Source organism: Lolium perenne, chromosome 1 (genome assembly GCF_019359855.2).
Source record: "Lolium perenne isolate Kyuss_39 chromosome 1, Kyuss_2.0, whole genome shotgun sequence".
Lineage (NCBI taxonomy): Eukaryota > Viridiplantae > Streptophyta > Magnoliopsida > Poales > Poaceae > Lolium > Lolium perenne.
In genome coordinates, this window is record NC_067244.2 from 79061377 (window position 1) to 79081329 (window position 19953).

The window sequence follows — 19953 nt, forward strand, 5'->3', positions numbered from 1 at the left end:
ATATTTGGGTGGTAGTGGGATCAAATCATACTCGTTGGGGTACGGCTTGGAGTAGCTGATTGCCCTCCTCTTCGGCACCATGCCGAACTGGTCCCTCAAGATTGCGCTGATCTGATCCACGGTGCTAGCTGCAGGAGTTGAGCTTTGATGATTCGTTGGAGTGGCATACTTAGCTAGCCACGCCTGCTTCTCAGGATCTGGTCCAGAAATCCCTCCTGCTGCTCCAGAAACCCCTACTGTTGCAACCTGGTTCGTGCGCGCCCAGTTATTGCAGTTTGGCACATATGTGCACATGTATCCATGCGGGATCTCCTTAGGCGGTTCATACAAGAACTGGTAATCACTAGGATCGCCACCGATCTTGTAGACGACGTATGTCGGTGAACTCGGCACTTCTGGTGCTGCTAGCGCGAACGGCAGCGGTGGTCGGGTCTGGAACTGTTTCTCTCCTTGGTGAGTCCCTAGGGCAGGTCCTGACGGAGAGTACTGATGCTTCATGATTTCCTGGACCACGCGCAGCGCAACACGCTCTAAAGCGTTCACCGGGCTCTCAGAATGGCGGTGTAGCGAGTGCGCTACCATGTGATTAACCTCCTGACGTAGAGACCTAGTGCGTTCTTCTGAAGGAGTAGATAGATCCACTCCATCGAGAGCGCCTTCAGCTGAGAACCCTTTCCACCTGATGCCGTGTGAGCGGGTCCTCTGGAAAGAGCCGATGAGGTCGGTTTCGAAGAGAGCTTTGATCTCGTCGTACTTCTTCTTGTACTCCTCAGACAGCTCCTCGTACGTGACTGGATCTTCCGCCATCTCTGATGCAGATGTTGATGCAGTTGTTGTAGAAGAACGTCCCACCGGGCGTGCCAGAATGTGTTGACCACCAAAACCCACCGACGAGTAGCGACGGGCAACACGAAGAGCTGGGAGGCTCCCAGGACTGCTGGAGGGCCCTGGTCCCTCGGGCGACGGCCCGCAAAGCTCCGGCACGCACGTCCGATGCTGGTGCAAGGGCGTGCCACCTGACCTATACCTGGTCAGGAAGGTGATGGATTGCTTCGACTAGTTTCCTGCATGGCATACACGTAAACATTAAATACGAGCCTCGATCGGCTCTCAGGTTGTCCTGTGAATCGGCTCAAGGAGCCGATCCACCCATGATTCGTATGAGATCTACGATAACATGGTGGTCCTGCTTGATCAATATAAAGTTAAAACGATCTACGACGATCTAGGGTTTTCACCACATAACCGGAACATCCTACACGTGATTGAGCCTGGCAGACACGAAAGGTGATAGTAAACCAGCTCTAGATAAGGCCTAAAAACCAACGTGGAGTTGATTCCCGGAACGTCTTCTCTAGGACTAGCAAACTATACCCTACGCGCTACTGGATCCTTCAACCCGTTTATAAGGCCTAACTATGTAGATATTAAACTAATCCTTGAAGAACAAGGAGCAATCGTAACGGATCGAATCTACTAAACAATGACTAAGCAGGGTGCCACCCTTGCACCTAAGATCAGTACAAGGGTGGCTAGATATCCAGGAGTAGCATGACTAAACAAATACATCGAGAAAGTACCGATGCTAACCCTAACATATACATGATAACGGTGTTGCTCGCCATCAAAAAGGCTTCAGTACGAGCAACACATGAACAAAAGATAAACAAGATTCTGCCTAGATCGCAAGATGCGATCTAGGCAGCATAGCGCTTACCCGGAAGAAACCCTCGAAACAAGGGGTGGCGATGCGCCTAGATTGGTTTGTTGTGAACGTGATCGTCCTCTTTCTCAATAACCCTAGATACATATTTATAGTCCGTAGACTTTCTAACGTGGGAATAATCCCAACCGTGTACGAGCTAAACTCTATCTTTTAATCCTAACCGGCACGTATCCTACTATATTTACAGATACACGGGCAATTTAGCCCAAACTCCTCATACAAGGCCGATTCATGAATAATTTCCTCGTATATTTGCTAAGCCCATCTCAATCATGGCCCACTTCTGATTTGGTTAAAATTTGGTGATAACAGATACCCATTTGATTTTCAGGTTAAAACCTCAAAAGTTAAGATAAGTAGATGGTGAACCATCCCAAACTTCAAATACAGAGATAGATAGATTGTTTTGTTTATCATTTTTACCGTGAATAGTAATGGCTATAAGAAATCGGTGATGGTTTATCATTTTTTGCGTGAAAAGTAATGGCTACAACAAATCGGTGATGGTTTGTCATTTTTTGCGTGAAAATTAATGGCTACAACAAATCGGTGATGGTTTATCATTTTTGCGTGAAAATTAATGGCTACAACAAATCGGTGATGGTTTATCATTTTTTGCGTGAAAAGTAATGCCTAAAAGAGTTGGGCTTTAGCGCATGAAAAATAATACAGAAAACCGCCCTTTAGCATACTTAGAGGGTGGAAGCTACCGCCGACAGAGAGAGAGGGGTTATCATGCCCGTTAGATCACACGATCAACGGTCGGCGGGCACGATCCGCGTGACATGGTGTAATATCCCAGGTATTGGGGTTACAAAAATAGAGGAAACAGATGTGTGCATTGCATTCATGCATAGAAAATCTGCGGAATTTTCGCGCTTTAAAGTAAAACAGTCACAGTAACTGAAGTTTCACTTGACCTTGGTGGAATTGAAGTAGCTCATCAAGTCAAGCGCTATAAACCTCAATGTGACTTTGCTAAAACCTTGTTTTGGGTAGAGATGATTTGATCTAAGGGGTTAGATCAAATGGAATTAAAACTAACACAACAACCCTTTAAACAAGGATCAACTGCTTGATCTTATCCACGATCACAACATGATATTCCTTGCCATAACATATGAACTTCCATTGAATTGAAAATCAAGTAACAATAATTGGAGAAACTATTCTTCACTCATCTTTTCCATGTCTTAAACTAATCCTTGATCCTACCATGAACCTCATGGTATTCATTCTACCTTAATCTTGGAAACAAGACAAAGAGATCCAACTAAGAAATATATATCCTGCTCCATTCCAAGTATTACAAATCAAACCTAGAGAGGTGAGAGTTCTATAGTAATTATTAGAGAAGCATTAACAAACCTTGAGCTAAACCTTGGATATACATCCAAGTATTCAAAGCATCATCTTTAGAAAGAACCCTAGGATATTATTCAAGACAATCCCTAGAGAGAGAATCCAATTATGTTAAACATGGATATTGATGATCACATCATTCTCTATGGAACTTAATCTTAGGATGGAATTAAAGTCCTTCCCAAATGAAAGAGAGACCACTCATACCAATATTAGATTTACCTATTTAAGAATGAAGGACAACCCTGGAACTGAAGTATTAGGAGATTAACCATTTCATCTTGGAGTGGTGGGATAACCTAATATCACATGGAATAATACCATACCCCTGAATTGATAAGGTGAGGAAGAGACTAACCCAATTAAGTTAGACAAATGAAACCTTAGCCCAGATACCTAAGGAGATATTAGGAGTACACCATAAACCCTAGAATAACCATTCTTAAATGAGAAAGCTCAACCTATGGTGTTATACTCAAGATAATTGAGACAACCATAACCATGCCCATTCAAGAAACTATAAAAGAAAGTAAATATTTAATTGATCAAGACAACACTTGATCTTGGGAGTGAGAAACCCATTCAAGGAGAGATACCTTAGGAAGTCCAACCTTGGTCATTATAAATTGTGTAATGATCATAAACCCTAAGAAATTGAAGTAAAGATATTAAGAACAAGATGATCTCTACTATATTAAATGTCTAGAAGTGGTGTCCCATGGTACGTCACATAGAACTACCCTGTGTTTTCTGAGTAATCACATCAAATTGCCACCGCTAAGTAACTGAACGGTTCCATTTCCTTTTCCCATGCGCCCTGCTTCACGCATTTCCCCCCGTCCCCGCCACCACCACCACCACCACCATGACTCGCGCATAGAGCAACCGCTCCAGGCCGGCAGCGGACAGGGGGTGGTAACATCTAGCGCAGCAGCAGGTACGACCAACAATCCAGTCCAGGGGCTCAGACTGGGAGCGACTCGTGGTGCATCAGACTAGATTGGCGTCACGAGCGCCGCGGCCGGGATCTGCTCCTTGGGCAGGAAATTCGGCCAGGAGACCAAGCGCCTTTGTGAGGCGACAAAGGATCAGCGGATGCACGGCGGCCGGCGCTCGCACAGGCACCCACCCAAGCAGCACTTGACCGGGTCTAGGTAAGGAGAGTCTTGAGCTTTTCCTCACTGGTGTATCTCTAGATCCCCTCTCCTTGATGCACCTCCTCTCACCGCAGCCGGATCTGGGCATGGTGTCATGCCCGTGCGTGGTGGATACATTGGGCCGGATGGACATGGGCCAAGGGCTGGTTGCACTGGGCTTGCTGCTTGGCTGGCTGACGATAAGAAGGAGCCAAGGCTGCAAGAAAGGGAGAACAGAACAGAACAGAACAGAAATTGAATCGACTCTTCCTCTCTCGTCTGCCCCCCTCTATCCTCTGGTCTGGTTTCTCCTCGCGATCTTCATCTTCTTCAGGTCCGGTGCTACCACAAGCACCATTGTATCCATCTCACGTCCCGGCAGTCGCTGGTGGCCACGGGATATGACAGTTGGTATCAGATTCGGGACGATTTGGTGGGATTCCGCAGTGTAGGGTTGGTCGTATCCTCTCGATTTGGCTTGTAGATTCCCAGCGGAAGGTTGGTGATATCGGTTGTTCATCCATTTGATCAATCCTTGGCGGATATCCTGCAATACCTGACTGGTTACCCTGGATTTGGAGTGCTTCCAACAGTCGCTCACCACCTGTTCGAACCAATGCTTGGGCAGCGAGAGATGACCACATGCACATCTCTTAGCGTCACAGTGAGCGTTCTGCACAGGCCAGTGACGGAGGAGACTCTTCATCAGGTGTTTGATCCATATGGTGCGGGAAACAAGATTACTGTGGTGCAGCGATCCCCTCATGTGTGGGCCTTTGTGGAGTTCCGATCATGGCAGGAAGCAACATGCGCTCGAAATTCTTTGCAGGGACAGTGCATCTTTGATTGCTGCTGCTACATCGACATCCAACATGCGTGGCCGACCATCATCCCTGCCACCTCCACCTCATGGGCGAGCAGCAGGGCATCACTTCCTACTGCCACAACTATGTCGCTGGTCATGCCAGACTGGGGCTCGCTGCAGCCGGCGACGATGTCGTCATCACCCTTGGTCGTCTTGGACGACCGTGCCGCTGCTACCGCTGATCTATGCAAGCCAACGACTGCCCCACTTGTGATGCCCGCAGTGTGCTTGATGGCAGGGTACAGCCATGGCACCAGCATGCCAGTGGCAACATTCACCCCCACGAATGCTCGAGATGCTTCGTCATGTGGCATTTCTGCAACCCTTAGCCTCAACTCCAAGACACACAAAACCTGTCAAGACCACATCGACGCTGGCCACCATGTATTTGACAAAATGCTTGATGTGTCCAGTAACAAGGAAGGTGACGCTAGTGCTACTTTCCAAGTGTTCAGCAATGACATGGTGCATGGCGGGCAACCGAAGCATGATGTCAACTCACTCGCCATGGAGGACAACGATGATGTGTTAACTAACGTCGCTGGCATCTCACTTTTCTTGGAGCTTTATTTGGATTATGTGGATGATGGTATTGGCAATAGTGTGCTCACTCATGTTGGCGACTTGTCGATATTCTTGGAGCAGCCTAGGGATTCTCTCAAGGATCCTGAGGTTATGGCTGACACTAGCATAGGCTTGGGTCATGCAGCAAGTGGAGCTCAGAAGGTGTATCTTATACTGCCACCACAAGAAGATAACAGCAGTGATTTACTCACAGTACCATGGGATCCATGCACTCCATGGGATGTAACACATGATCCCATATTTTTGCCGCCCTATGCTACAACCAGTGTGAAGCTATCCTCACCATGGGATCCTGGAAAACAAGATATGATCTTTATTGGTCCGAATAGATACATCAGACTAGTGATTGTATGGGCACCAATGAAGTGGAGAAGGATAATACGTGCAGATTCATTAGGACAAGCAGGAGGTGGATTGGTTCCTTGCCTTCATACTTCTAAAAGCAAGAATGCTCTCATGTTTTATCATTGGCACACATAGCTGCCCAGCCTCATGAAATCTGCCAATGTGATCTCTGCCGCAATTGATTTCACTAAAGAGTACACCATCAAGCATGTTATAGCTGCTCCAACATTTCTGGTCACGACTGAATGCATCTGTGATGAGAAGTTAAGACCACCGGTTCTACTGTTACTCAATAATCATGAGAACAATAACATGTCATACCCGTGCGTGTGCAGGAATTCATGTCCATTCCTTGGTGTGTCAAGCGACCACGAGTACAAACAATGGGATCCTGGTATCTGCCAAAAGGAGTTCAAATGCTTTTTGGAGAAAGATCAACAAATACCCGCTGCCAGGGTTGCTCAATATATCTATATGTTGTTTCTTGACTGGGTCAACCTCACTGAGCCATTGCTTGGGGGCAAGCAATGTTTCTTCGGGGCGGCAATGTCATGCCCGTGCGTGGTGGATACATTGGGCCGGATGGACATGGGCCAAGGGCTGGTTGCACTGGGCTTGCTGCTTGGCTGGCTGACGATAAAAAGGAGCCAAGGCTGCAAGAAAGGGAGAACAGAACAGAACAGAACAGAAATTGAATCGACTCTTCCTCTCTCGTCTGCCCCCCTCTATCCTCTGGTCTGGTTTCTCCTCGCGATCTTCATCTTCTTCAGGTCCGGTGCTACCACAAGCACCATTGTATCCATCTCACGTCCCGGCAGTCGCTGGTGGCCACGGGATATGACACATGGCTATCCTCCCTGGGGATAAGAGGACCGTGGTCACCACCACATTGAGGTTGACGACCCATGTGTGGCTGTGGTAGAGCCACAGTTCGTCATGTACAGGAGCCCAAAGGTTTGGCTTGCAGTTGGCGATAGGGTAGTGGCTGTTGATGAGGATGGTGTGCAGGTTCTAGGAGAGCACCCGGAGATTGGACCTGTGCAGAAAATGGTGGCGTCAACCAAGAGGAAGCTGCTTGCAGAGTTTTCACACAATGGACGCCCCCATGGATTCCAGGAACATTTTTTTAGCACAGGCGTGATGTAAGTATTAGGTGTAGTGCATTGTGTAGTCTGTAATCTGTATCTTGTTATATGCATATGTCGGTGCTTTCGACCTTTATCTAGGCATGAATTGTCAGTACTAATTTACTCTTTTGCACAATTATTCACTAAGTGTAATGTCCCAAGAATACTAACAATTTCAACTGTCGAACTTATACACCGAGTTCCACATTGTACTACATTAATATTTGGCATTGGAAGTATGTCTTTTGTGTGTACTGCTGAATGTAATAGAAGCAGTTTTTTAATCATGTTTGTTACAGTTCTCTGAATCAGGATGTTCTATTGTTGTGATTACAGAGAGACAAGAACTGATTGATTTTAGTCTCTGAATCAGACCATTCACAATGATGCAAGATTGTCCATTGTTGCAATCGTTCATGGTGGTGGTGAACTGGTGATATATATCACAGCGGCAGTGCAGATATAGAGGACATGGTTGCCGAGGCCACTGCCCAGCACACAATCCTACATCAATGGTTCTGAACGGTATGTTTTCTTTAATTGTTTCACAGGTTGAATTTTCATAATGAAATTACTCAGCTCTGATATGACTAAAAAAGTTACATTCTTTTTAGACCACAGGGGTTAACTTCAGAGTTTATGATGGTATTAATAATCGTGCATGTCCTATGTAGTCCTAAATGTACTTATGACATTACATGGTGTACTATGAAGGAGTCTTAAAAATAGTATGATTTGGAGAAGGATGCCATAATTTGGCCCTATTTTTTGGTTTTTAGCCAAAAACTCAAAAAATGCATGTAATTACTGAGGTGAAGATTACACTTTCTGGCTCAAATATCATTTAGATTTAATAGACTGGTTGCTGCCATTAGTACTAACTAACTCAGAAGCGGAGACGTGGCATAGAGGACTATCTCTTCAAGAGATGCATATGTTGGTAAAGTTGCAAGAGGTTGTGTGTTGCTGGAGTAAGATTCTTTTGCATACTCTCCAAGTTCTTTCAGTTCTCTTATTTTTCTTCCTGAGTTTTATATATGAGCCAAACCTGAATCTAATTAAACTACTTTGTTTTAAAGTTTGCTAGAGGGGCGTGTTTCAGATATAGAAGACACATGCCTTTATGTTCATGTCATCGTTTGGTTCTATGTTAATTTACAGAGAATGCTTTCAACATCATTTTTTTCCCCTGCCATTGCCATAAGCCCGTATCTCTATCTCTACAATACCTAAAAGAGAAGTCAGGTTCAGTGTTCCGCCTCCCACACCGTTTCACTCATATCTTCGTCAAGCATAGTTTGTCGCCCACCAGGACAATTGCTCCCGGAAAAAATGGAGACGCCACATCTGACCGCCAACCTGTTCAGCAGCTACCAGAGAGTTGCCGCAACACATTGAACACACTGACAAGTAAACACACTTTCAAATTTGTCACTTGACCTTCTTTGTTTATATTGAACACCAAGTTATTAGTAGTCAGCTGTTGTTCTTGTTTTGGCTTGCTCTCTATTCTTGCAGCGCTTGGTGGTATTGAAGGCTCAATTGCATCATTTACGGATGCTAATGCAACCCGTGTTGCCTATCTTTGCAAACCCGGCAGCAGTTCTGATTGGATACTGTATTGCTTGGCCAAGAGTATCAGCTTGTACAGGTACTACAATTTAAGCAAGGAGCTAGGTCACTTGACTGCTTTGACTTGGCATAATGTAGGCATGTATGGAGTGATGCAATGTTCCTTAGTACTGCATGTTTGTTAGATTATCAGAATTAGAATTTTCTTCTCGTGAAAAACATATATGTTTGTGCAATATTTTTGTGTGGTGCAATTTCTCAACAAGCTTATAAATATGTACGGGAATCCATATTACATAGTTTCCGTCCTTTTCCTAAAGTGGGTTATATCCTTGTTTTGCTTTCAGGTTTTACCACACACGAGAAACTTTTATTATTTCTAGAAAGTCAGTCATTGATTCACGTTCTCACAAATTGCCGTAATCACGCTCAGTGTTGTCCCGGTCCCCATCATTCTGCAAGCCGGCACCATCATCAGCTGGAGCTGAGAAAAGCATGGTCTAGAGGCATTGCCAAGCTCTAAGATGGAGACGGATGTTGTTTAATCGAGTCATGGCATGTCTCCAGTTGGTCTCTACCTCGGTGGCCATCATCTGGTTAGGGGCAGCTTTTCTATAGACATACAGCTTGTAGTCTAGCCACTCCGGTGACCTATTTGACATATCTGAATATATGTAACAAGTTCTTCTATGACTGCATTTACATTCAGGTGATTTGGAGATTTTGACTCCAATCTGCTAGCACCTATAAATCTTGGTCTCCTCGGGGCTGTCGCAAGAAATTGAAACATGTGTCAAGATCAGGGCAACAACAGCTAAAAGAGATGCTCAACTTGCTTTATAAGGAGATAGATTTGTATTTGATTATTCTACAATTTTTTTTTATCCTATGTGAATTCTCATCGAGGCTTCACATCCCAAAAATATGCATGCTATCATGGAAACAAATATCAGAGGTTAGAGATGCGACAAGGATCGAAGAGTCATATGTTGGTAACTTAGTGAAGTAACATAAGATAAGATTTGGAGATTATCATTTATCAGAAATTATGGGAAGAAACAAACATGATGGAAAAAATATAGATGTTTGATCTATGGTTACTTAGAAAATAAAGTCATATCTCGGAAACTTAACCTAAAGCAAGAACAACCTATATTTCTTCGGAAATAAAGCAAAAGAAACTGCATATACTTTGGTCCCTCAGGACTGCAGATTTTACACCTCATGGAGATAATATAGTGACACGTTTATGTGAACATTATCTCATTTGTTTGAACCATCATATTATCTCCATGAGGTGTGTAGTTCTTCATAATTGAAATGTAACCTGCTGGGCTTACTAATGCTAGATAAATTACCGTATGGAGCTTGCTATGGTTCTATTGCTATGCATGCAAAGGCATAAAGGATTCAATTGTGCCCATAGGGATAGTTTTTATGCGATAATTTGTTAGGTACTATGAATTTATTTGCTCTTCATCGAGCATTTTATATATAGAACATGCCTGACTTTTGAAGATTGGTTGTTTCTTATGATAATCATGTGTTTGCTACTTTTCTCTAAGGTTAGCTTCTCTACTGTATTGGAAAAAAAATTGTTATTTGGCTTGGCACTTGGACATAGTCCTGCAACTAGCTTATGGAGAGCCTTTTATTGTTATGTTGTGTTATGTGAATTCATGTTCTATATGCTTGTGAACTGCTAAAAATTCTTCAAGTCCACGTGCATGGGTAGAGTAAGAACAATATTTTGTGTTTTCTCAAAGATATGCTAGCATTTAGAGAGAGGAATGCACGGAAAATTCGATTGCGAAGCATAAGAGAGTCAAAATCAAAGCAAGGTATAAATGAAGACCAAGCATCAACAAAAAGGAGGGGGTGAAGAGGCAACATAACAAACAAGGGAAGCGATGTAAAACAGTCAAGAGCCTGGGAGTGACAAACTAAAAATGGGCAAAATAATTCTCTTATCACGATAAAGTATTATCTTTCATGGCATATTTTATTTTTCCGTAGCAACGCACGGGCAGCTAACTAGTCATATATAATATATGATCATGCTTTGGAGATATGTGAGGATACGTTAAACCCTACTAGTATAAGCAGATCCCCTTTCCACATGAAATTATAGGGAGATCACTAGTAAGAAACTCTAGACCTATATCCTAACCTTAACTTGTGAACCACTTGGTGATCATAAGTAGTATTCTATCACATCTATATTCCATTTATTCCTCAAATAAAGTACCTAAGAAAAATTTAGAGTAAAACTCTATACTCTACATGATGAGAAACTATTCATCATTAGAACCAAAGTTAACTATAAAAAGAACCATATCTACTTTTGCTACTTAAACAATAGATTAAGGATATAATAGAAATCTAGTGGAAAAAGATAAAACCATTTCTCAAGTCCTTAGTAACTAAAGGAGAACATCAACTATTAAGTAAATAATCACCTTATAATGGATAGGGGAGACTAAACCCTAGTTGGTGCATCATTTGGGTGATCCACAACTAAAACCTAAGCCCATAAAGTTCCAAAACCTTAGCCAATAGATGAGAACATAAAATTATAAGAAAGTGACCACATTATCAAATAAGAAATTAAGTAATATGGTCCACTCCAAGTTGTTTTCTTATAAAAGTAATACAGATAAATACCATTATATATTAATAAGAGACCTTATAAACCTTAATAAAATATTCCTAGAACTAAGAGAGTGGTGGATTGAATTATCACCATAAAGAAACCTATCTGAAAAGTTAGCCATATTCTAAACTGCAAGTGAATAACCAATATGGTTAAACACATAATCCAACCCTACTCATATTTCTACCATAAACAAGAAGGTAATTTCAAATAATTTAAACAGAATTGATCTCACAAGAATATGGAACTTAAAATGAATACATAAATTCATGTTTATTTAATATTTTGAATAACCCACAAGTATGCAATCTAATCAAATATAAGATAATTGTTTCAAATAGAAAAGTAGTGGAATCATCTTTGCACTACATATCAACATCATAAGGAACCTGCAAGATATAAACAGGATTCAAATTTGAATTGAAAAACAGTATTAAAAATAGAAAAGAGAAAAGGAAATAAAGAGAGGAGGAGGACTTACCAGAACAGGCCACCGGAGCCCAGGCGTAGCCCAACAGCAATCCAACGACCAGGCCCATATGACAGCCCAATACCCCTTCGTCTTGTTTTCGCACAGGTGGAGACCATCGTCTTCGTCCATCCCGGCAAGCTGCTCGCTGTCGACTCGACGCCGTCTGGCCACGCCAAGATCCTCGCCGCCGCTCTCTGGCGTCTATAAAGCTCAATGCGCCGCCGCTAGATGAACCCTAACCCTTGAATCCCCTCTCTCTGTTTTAATTTCAGAAAGAACCGAAACCCTAGCTTCCCCGGCCAACTCATCTCGCCGATGATTTGAGCCTCCCCGCGACTCGACGTCGATGCCATCGACCTCTCCGTACTCGACTTGCTCAGCCTGAGCAAGGAATCGAGCTGAAGCAGCCCCCAGCGACCCTGTCGAGTTCATCGTCTCCGACAATGGTGGCGGTCGATTCCAGCGACCTGGACCTTCCCCGACCTCGCCGACGACTCCAGCGTGATCGTGGTGAGCTTCTCATACTCAACGGCAACCTCGATCTGTCTCGTTCGCTCCGTAGCGTGCCCACGTCGTGCGACTGCAAGCTCCGCCGTTCGGCCTCGTCGTTGAGCAAGCGCCGGTGACCAATAGCTGGCGGCGAAACCACCGTTAGGTTCCCAGTAGCGCGCTTGTTCGATTGAGCCCACCCGCGTAGTCCTGTGTGGCCGGAAACGTCGCCGCCGTGGCCGACTGCCTCGCCGGAGATGAGCTCCGTTGCCACGTCTGGATTTTGACCAGTCAACTGCCCACGTGGCAGGTGATGTGGCCTTGGCCCACCAGTCAGTGACTGCGTGGGTAAACTGGCCGGGTAGGTTTAGTCATGTTGTTTTATTTTTCAATTCAATGATTACTGCAACTTTAAAATTATATAGAAAAATCATATTAACTCAGAAAAATAAGAATAAGACATCAAAATTCTTATAAAAGTATATTCTATTTAATAAAAATATAATATGAAATTTTTATTTTTAATAAAAATTTACTTGTTTAATACCTGTTAATTAAGCCTTTAATTTAATTCTAAATTCAATTAAAATTCAATAATTAGGAAAACTATCTAAAATAAATAAAAACCAGTAAGGTAAATAAAGAAAACATTAACACTAATTTTCTTTATTTATAACTTATTTAATCCTTAATAATAGAATTTAAACCCTAATTAATAATTACCTTAATTATTAATTATTTTAAAATAATAAAATGCCAAGATTAGTATTATTTTTATTTCAAAGTTATTAATAACTTCAACTCCAACATGAAGTTATTAATTATAGAATTAAATTGTAAATAGCAAACCCTAAATTCCACTTGGAATGATATTAAAATCCTATCATTTCATGTGACTCCTAAAACCCTAACTTAATTTGGAACCCTAGTTCCATTATTACATGTGAACCCTAATTTGTTTCTAACCTAAACCCAAGGTTAGAACAGGTGATCATGGTACTTTAATTCAAATCATAGAGCCACCATTAGCAACTAAAAGACATACCTATGTCCACATAAAATGTAGAACCCTATCACTAGCAAATTAGTATTCCATGTATGCATATCACTAAACCTAGTTGATCAAGTAGGATCAACCAAGTTTCAAACCCTAACTCCTACTGTCAAAACCATCATCCTTATTCATCCATGTTTAGCATCACACCATTGTGATGAACCCAAATAGCATCTAGGCCCAATATTTATCATTACATAACCATAGTCCACTGAACCCTACAAATACTTCATAATTATGAATCATCCTATTCAGGAGTCAATTACTCCTTACTTAATAGAACCAACAGTAAAACCTAGATCACTTCAACCCTAATTGATATACTTCTTATTATTTAAGAAGTATGTTCTTCAAAAGTTATTCTTTTGAAGAAAATAGGGAATCATCACTAACCCTGCTTATAAGGACCTATAAACCCTAGCTAGCTATCACTAGCAAGATAAACCAACCTTGACAACAACCATGTATAATGAATTGCTTAGGATGCCTAGGCTTATCTCAACCTTACAAGCCCTAGTTGTTGATGAATCCAACTATGTTGTGATCCATCTTATACTTACTCCAGAAACTACTTGGAACCAGAATAAATTATAGCAACCCACAAACCTAATTACCATACTTGTTCTTTATCAAATTACATGTTCTTCAAAAGTTATTCTTTTAAAGTATATGGTAATCAATCATTAACCATGCCATATAGTACTAAAACTGACCACTGTTCTTTACTTGTTAACATTATGCCAATAATCATTCTCTTTGTGCTCAATTGATTATTATGCTTTATTATCTACCTGTTTATAATACCAAGTAATCACACCTGAATAAGAACCTTGTATGTGAATCACTCTAAAAGTACAACACACCCTAAACCAATCATTACCACTCACTAATCCTAAATCATCGGGGTTAGGACACATTTAGAACGATTGCATCTCATACTTATGCATTATTGCATCCTTGCCAATCTTTTAAACATCGTCCTTACCGGACGATGATGCTATTTCAGAATTTGGAGTTTCTACGTATCGAAGACCTTGCCTGCATAATCTTGCAGTCAAGAAAGGCAAGTTCATCACTTGCTCATGTCATTTGATTATTTTTATCAAATTACTTGCAAAGTATTATGGTTATCACTATTGCACAAAAATCAAAACCACTACTTTCATAACTATGAATATGACTATGTGGTGGGCAATGGAACCATGGATTGTGTTGATATGGTGGAGGTTCCATTGCACGGGTTTATATCCATCTAGGATTAAACAACAAATGTCGCCAGTGATTCTTGTGCCGTAATACCCGTGTTAACCATAAGATCCGGAGTGGGACGGAGTAGTCAAAAGTGTTTCCACCTCTCGTTCATCAACGGATGCGCTTTACCGTAGACACTTGTATCTGTCGGTGGCAAGCGGTAGGCTGGGGAAGCCTTAAGTCCCCACGGCACAGTCCGTAGACACTTGTCGTTCGAAGAACAAGCGGTAGGCTGGGGAAGCCTTAAGTCCCCACGGTATTGCGGTCTATGATGGGTTGCAGCCACCGGCGTAGGAGTGTATGGTAGAGCCCAGCACTGTCGTCGTGGTCGGGGTCCACCTTGAAATCTACAGGAATAATGGGACCGACGTGGACCCAGGGTCGGCGCATGCAACAACGGGTGGGTGTTCGAGGTAGCGGAGGAACATGATTGGCTAGACCTTATACCGGGCCTCACACCAAAGGAAGTGTGGACGAGAACATGACTCGGTTGTCACCAAGGTTAAGATCTCTTATGGGTAAAGCAACACACCTCTGCAGAGTGTAAAGAATCGTGACCTGTCACTCCCTGTTCCGGGATATGGAACTGCGAACGCGGCCGGAAAGGAGCTCCATGAAGTTCTAGTAAACCGGTGAAGGCTGACGGACATAGTTCTTCTGAATAAAAGCAACCTTTTGAAGAAATGGTTATGAAAACCTGCATTGGTATTAGACTTTCTGGTCTAATGTCGTAGCTAGTGCATTAAACACCTCTTTCCTATAATGAACTTGTTGAGTACGCTCGTACTCATCCCACTCTTAAATCCCCTGCTTAGATATGGAGGCATCGAAGGAGGATCTACGGTCACAACTCGAAGAACGAGGAGTCAACAACTACTTCAAGATACGGACCTGTCGGAGGAGTCGAGATACCACATCCATCAAGGAGAAAACCTAGTTTAACCATAGAAGGGAACCAGCTTCCTAAACCTAGCTCCTAAGTAGCCAGAATCTATTCTTAGCCTCTGTAGCTAGTTAAATACTCTACAAATAGAGTTCGTGATAAGATTAGACTACGAGTCGTTCTTCTGGAGTTATTTGTAGTTTTACCTCATTGTAAAGTAGGAGGTTGTGATGATCTTATGTAACAGAGTCGGTGTTGTAATTCTATAGACATACCTTGGACCCGCATATGTTTCTGTTGTACCACTCTGAGCGATATAATACTAGTGGAACGGTGTTTCATTGGTGTTATATCAGACTTGCATACTACACCATGCAGTGGTATGCCGGGTCACCACAGTTGGTATCAGAGCAAATGCTTTGACCCTAGGATTAAAACCCTTTAAAGGAGACCTATAGGATTGGTAGTGTCTATAGGGAGTTGTCTTAGGTAAACCAAATATTTGTATGACTTGAGATGGATATTCACTTGAGAATAATCCTGACACACTTGAGTCAACATTTCCTACCTATCCTTCCTAAGGGAAATTAGAAGTTAATCCCAAACTTGTAGCATACCATTAGGTCCTTAAAACAATAGATGGGTAGATCACAGTTGGTATACAATACAAGGTAGTCCAAAGAGAGGATACAACCATAAGGAAGCTATCCTATTGGAAGATGTGTACCAACATATGTTATGATTAAGTAAAAGTTATCCAGACCTGTAATAGGAGTAATATCAAGTGATGAAGGTAATTAAGATATCCTAATAGAAGTTGTAGACCAAATTAAGTAATGAGTAAGTAAAATTATCCAGACTTGTGAAACAATTGATAGTAAGTGATAACTATAAGTTATTTAAGATAGTATAGACCATGATGAGTCAATCATGGGAAGTAAGGAAGAGTGATAGGAATAATATATGTCTACTTACATGGTAGAGTTGTTAATCATATATGATTCACCTGAGAATCGTTATGTGATGGATTAGAACATCTAAAGTATTTAGGAGGAGTACAATAAGAAGCCAAGTGCTAAACAATAGTGTAAGAATTGTGTTCCCAAAACTATGGAAAGTGTGCCAAGCACATCATGACCATAGCCTTATGGTAGAAACACATGGAAGTATAAGAGCTATATTTCCATAGTTATGTGCTTAGAGTAGCAATGTTAGAACCTAGACATATCATGTGAGATAGTCCTCAACAAAATGGAAGTTAAGCTAGAACTACCAAAGGAAATTAGGTGAACCTTAACCATCCCAAACCACTTTATTTCAAGTTTATCTCATTGCAAATAAGCAATTAAGGTAAATGTTGAGACAAATAGTAGAATCCCATATACTCATGCTAAGTATCATGATATAAACCTATCTTATGTGCAGAAACTCAATTCGGCTCCCAGGTGCATATGATCCCTCTACCATAAAAACATATTTCCAAGTGTTAAAAAAATTTGATAAAAAAATTTACATGTACATCTCCATAATATATGTGTATTCGGTTAAGTTTCACGAAAAAATGATATTTTTTGTAGTCTAAGCAAAAAAAGAGAAAATTTATCTTGTGATAAGTCTTTGTTTCAGCACCGAATTTTGTCTTTTTTACACACGCCACATGACATGTCGATTTTTCATGAAATGACTTTGTGAGCGCGTAGCACATGAAGATGTACGTGCGAAATTTTTGTTTCAATTTTTTTGAAATTTTAAAATATATCTAATATGTATTTCAAAATAAAAGGAGCATATGCTCCCATGTGCCAAAACATCACTCCCTCTTATGTGGTGTTATATACTACACATCTCAGCCTGATGTTTAGAGATGTCTTACTCAACTAGTATATTCAGGCTTATGATGGTGTGTATTATATGCACAAAGCTGAATCTTCTTGGATTTTATTGGACTTTTATTGTTTGACTAGATCCATACATGAAGTTTGACTTTGATATGCAAATGCATGTTGCAATATCAAGTTCCTACTTGATGTTAAAGATCTAGAGGGTAATGGTATTCGTGTGAGGAAGTAACGAATTCTGAAGATTCTGAAGACAAGATGAAGGATAGTTAGTTAAAGGAAATAAAGTTGTGGGAAGTAACCACAATACTCTGAAGGAAGTATAAATCAAAACTCATGCTTTGCCTCAACAGAGGAGTACTTTAGTACAAGAAAAGCATGAAGGTGAGAAATATGATGATTATGGAGAAGTAAATGAAGAACCATAGTCATTATGGAAGAGGGAATGCATGGGAAATCACTTTGGATACTATATTCATAGTGGTTTTCTTGCAAAATAAACCCTGAAGAGAGGAAGATGACCTATGAAACCATAGTAGATATAAGAAGACCATAGTTGATATCAGAAGACCACAATTGGTATAGGATCAATACTGCGAGATAGAGTAGAAGATGTCTCGTCCAGTTGATCAGAACCTATAATAGAATCCATTTTTAGATATCAAATAGCCACAGTTGGTATAATAACCACAGCTGGTATCAGTTGGTATTACAAATAGTCCATGATTTAATTAGTTGTAACAAAAGTTTGTGAACAAATAAAAATCTTGTCAACCAAATAGCTAGATCTATAAACATTTAGTCAAAGGATTCACATTGGATGTCCACAATTGAGTGGATACACCACAAAGTTTCTTCGCAAAACCTTAGAGGAATATAAATTATAAACAAGACCTATACCAATATTCTAATCATAAGTCCAATAGTTGGAAGAAAAGGAGTTGAAGACCATAAGAAAACTCTAAGGGGTAGAGTAAAGACTGAGTTGGATGTACAATAACTTAATACTTTAAGCTTGATAGAAGCAGAAGGTCTGAACTGAGAGGAAGTTCTATCTTATTTTCATAAGATTATTGGACATTTCTTTCAGAAAGATGTCAGACCAGAAGCCGAGATTCATACCTCGAGGAAGTAAGAAGTGGACTAGAACTTGAGAAAGTGAGTAATATTTATTCAGAAGTACGAGAGCTCAAAGAAGATAAGTTTAATGAAGTTGGACGAAGGAAATACCGTAGACCAATAAAGCCCAGGATGGTCAAAGAATGAAGAAGATTGACTATATCAAAACTAAATACTAAAAGAATAATTCCTTTCATGGAACCTAAAGAACACAAAATAGTTATGGGTATCAACTATAAACCATGATTGGATGGACTAAATGAGTCTAATCCACTCTTAGAGGAATAAACCACCCTGATCAATTCCATAGTAAGTACCTTACCAAGTACCATTATTGCAGTTTTGGTAGTAAGGGAAAAACAAAGACCTATTTTATCAAATAGGAGAATGTTATCCAATTAGTCCTCAATTAAGACTGTCAGTACAAGAAGAAGTCCCAATCATTGAATATTCAATGAAAAAGAAAACAAGCTTGTAGAGTTGAAAGAAATTAAATAATTAAAGTTAGAAGCCATGGTTCAGAGACAAGTATTATTAGATTCTAGAGAAAAATTATAGCACTGGAACAAGAAACTAATGTTCAGAGACAAACCCTAATGGATTCCAGGAAGAATCTGGACAAGGGATATATTCAGTTATATCCAGTAAGATCAATACGGAGTTCGAGAAAAGTCGTAGTCTGCACAAGACAGATCCACATTCCGAAACGTGAGAGAGATCAAACTTCGAGGACGAAGTTTAGTTTAAGGGGTAGAGACTGTAATATCCCAGGTATTGGGGTTACAAAAATAGAGGAAACAGATGTGTGCATTGCATTCATGCATAGAAAACTGGGAATTTTCGCGCTTTAAAGTAAAACAGTCACAGTAACTGAAGTTTCACTTGACCTTGGTGGAATTGAAGTAGCTCATCAAGTCAAGCGCTATAAACCTCAATGTGACTTTGCTAAAACCTTGTTTTGGGTAGAGATGATTTGATCTAAGGGGTTAGATCAAATGGAATTAAAACTAACACAACAACCCTTTAGACAAGGATCAACTGCTTGATCTTATCCACGATCACAACATGATATTCCTTGCCATAACATATGAACATCCATTGAATTGAAAATCAAGTAACAATAATTGGAGAAACTATTCTTCACTCATCTTTTCCATGTCTTAAACTAATCCTTGATCCTACCATGAACCTCATGGTATTCATTCTACCTTAATCTTGGAAACAAGACAAAGAGATCCAACTAAGAAATATATATCCTGCTCCATTCCAAGTATTACAAATCAAACCTAGAGAGGTGAGAGTTCTATAGTAATTATTAGAGAAGCATTAACAAACCTTGAGCTAAACCTTGGATATACATCCAAGTATTCAAAGCATCATCTTTAGAAAGAACCCTAGGATATTATTCAAGACAATCCCTAGAGAGAGAATCCAATTATGTTAAACATGGATATTGATGATCACATCATTCTCTAT

The 19953-nt window shown here is 40.9% G+C and overlaps 1 long non-coding RNA gene across 1 annotated transcript; it reads left to right on the forward strand.

The window, feature by feature from the left end:
• Positions 1 to 6650: 6650 nt before the first annotated feature.
• LOC127294202 (uncharacterized) lies at positions 6651 to 9564 on the forward strand. Its single transcript, XR_007846433.2, has 4 exons — positions 6651 to 7161; positions 7483 to 8556; positions 8665 to 8797; positions 9066 to 9564. It is a non-coding gene; the product is annotated as an uncharacterized lncRNA (long non-coding RNA).
• Positions 9565 to 19953: the final 10389 nt, after the last annotated feature.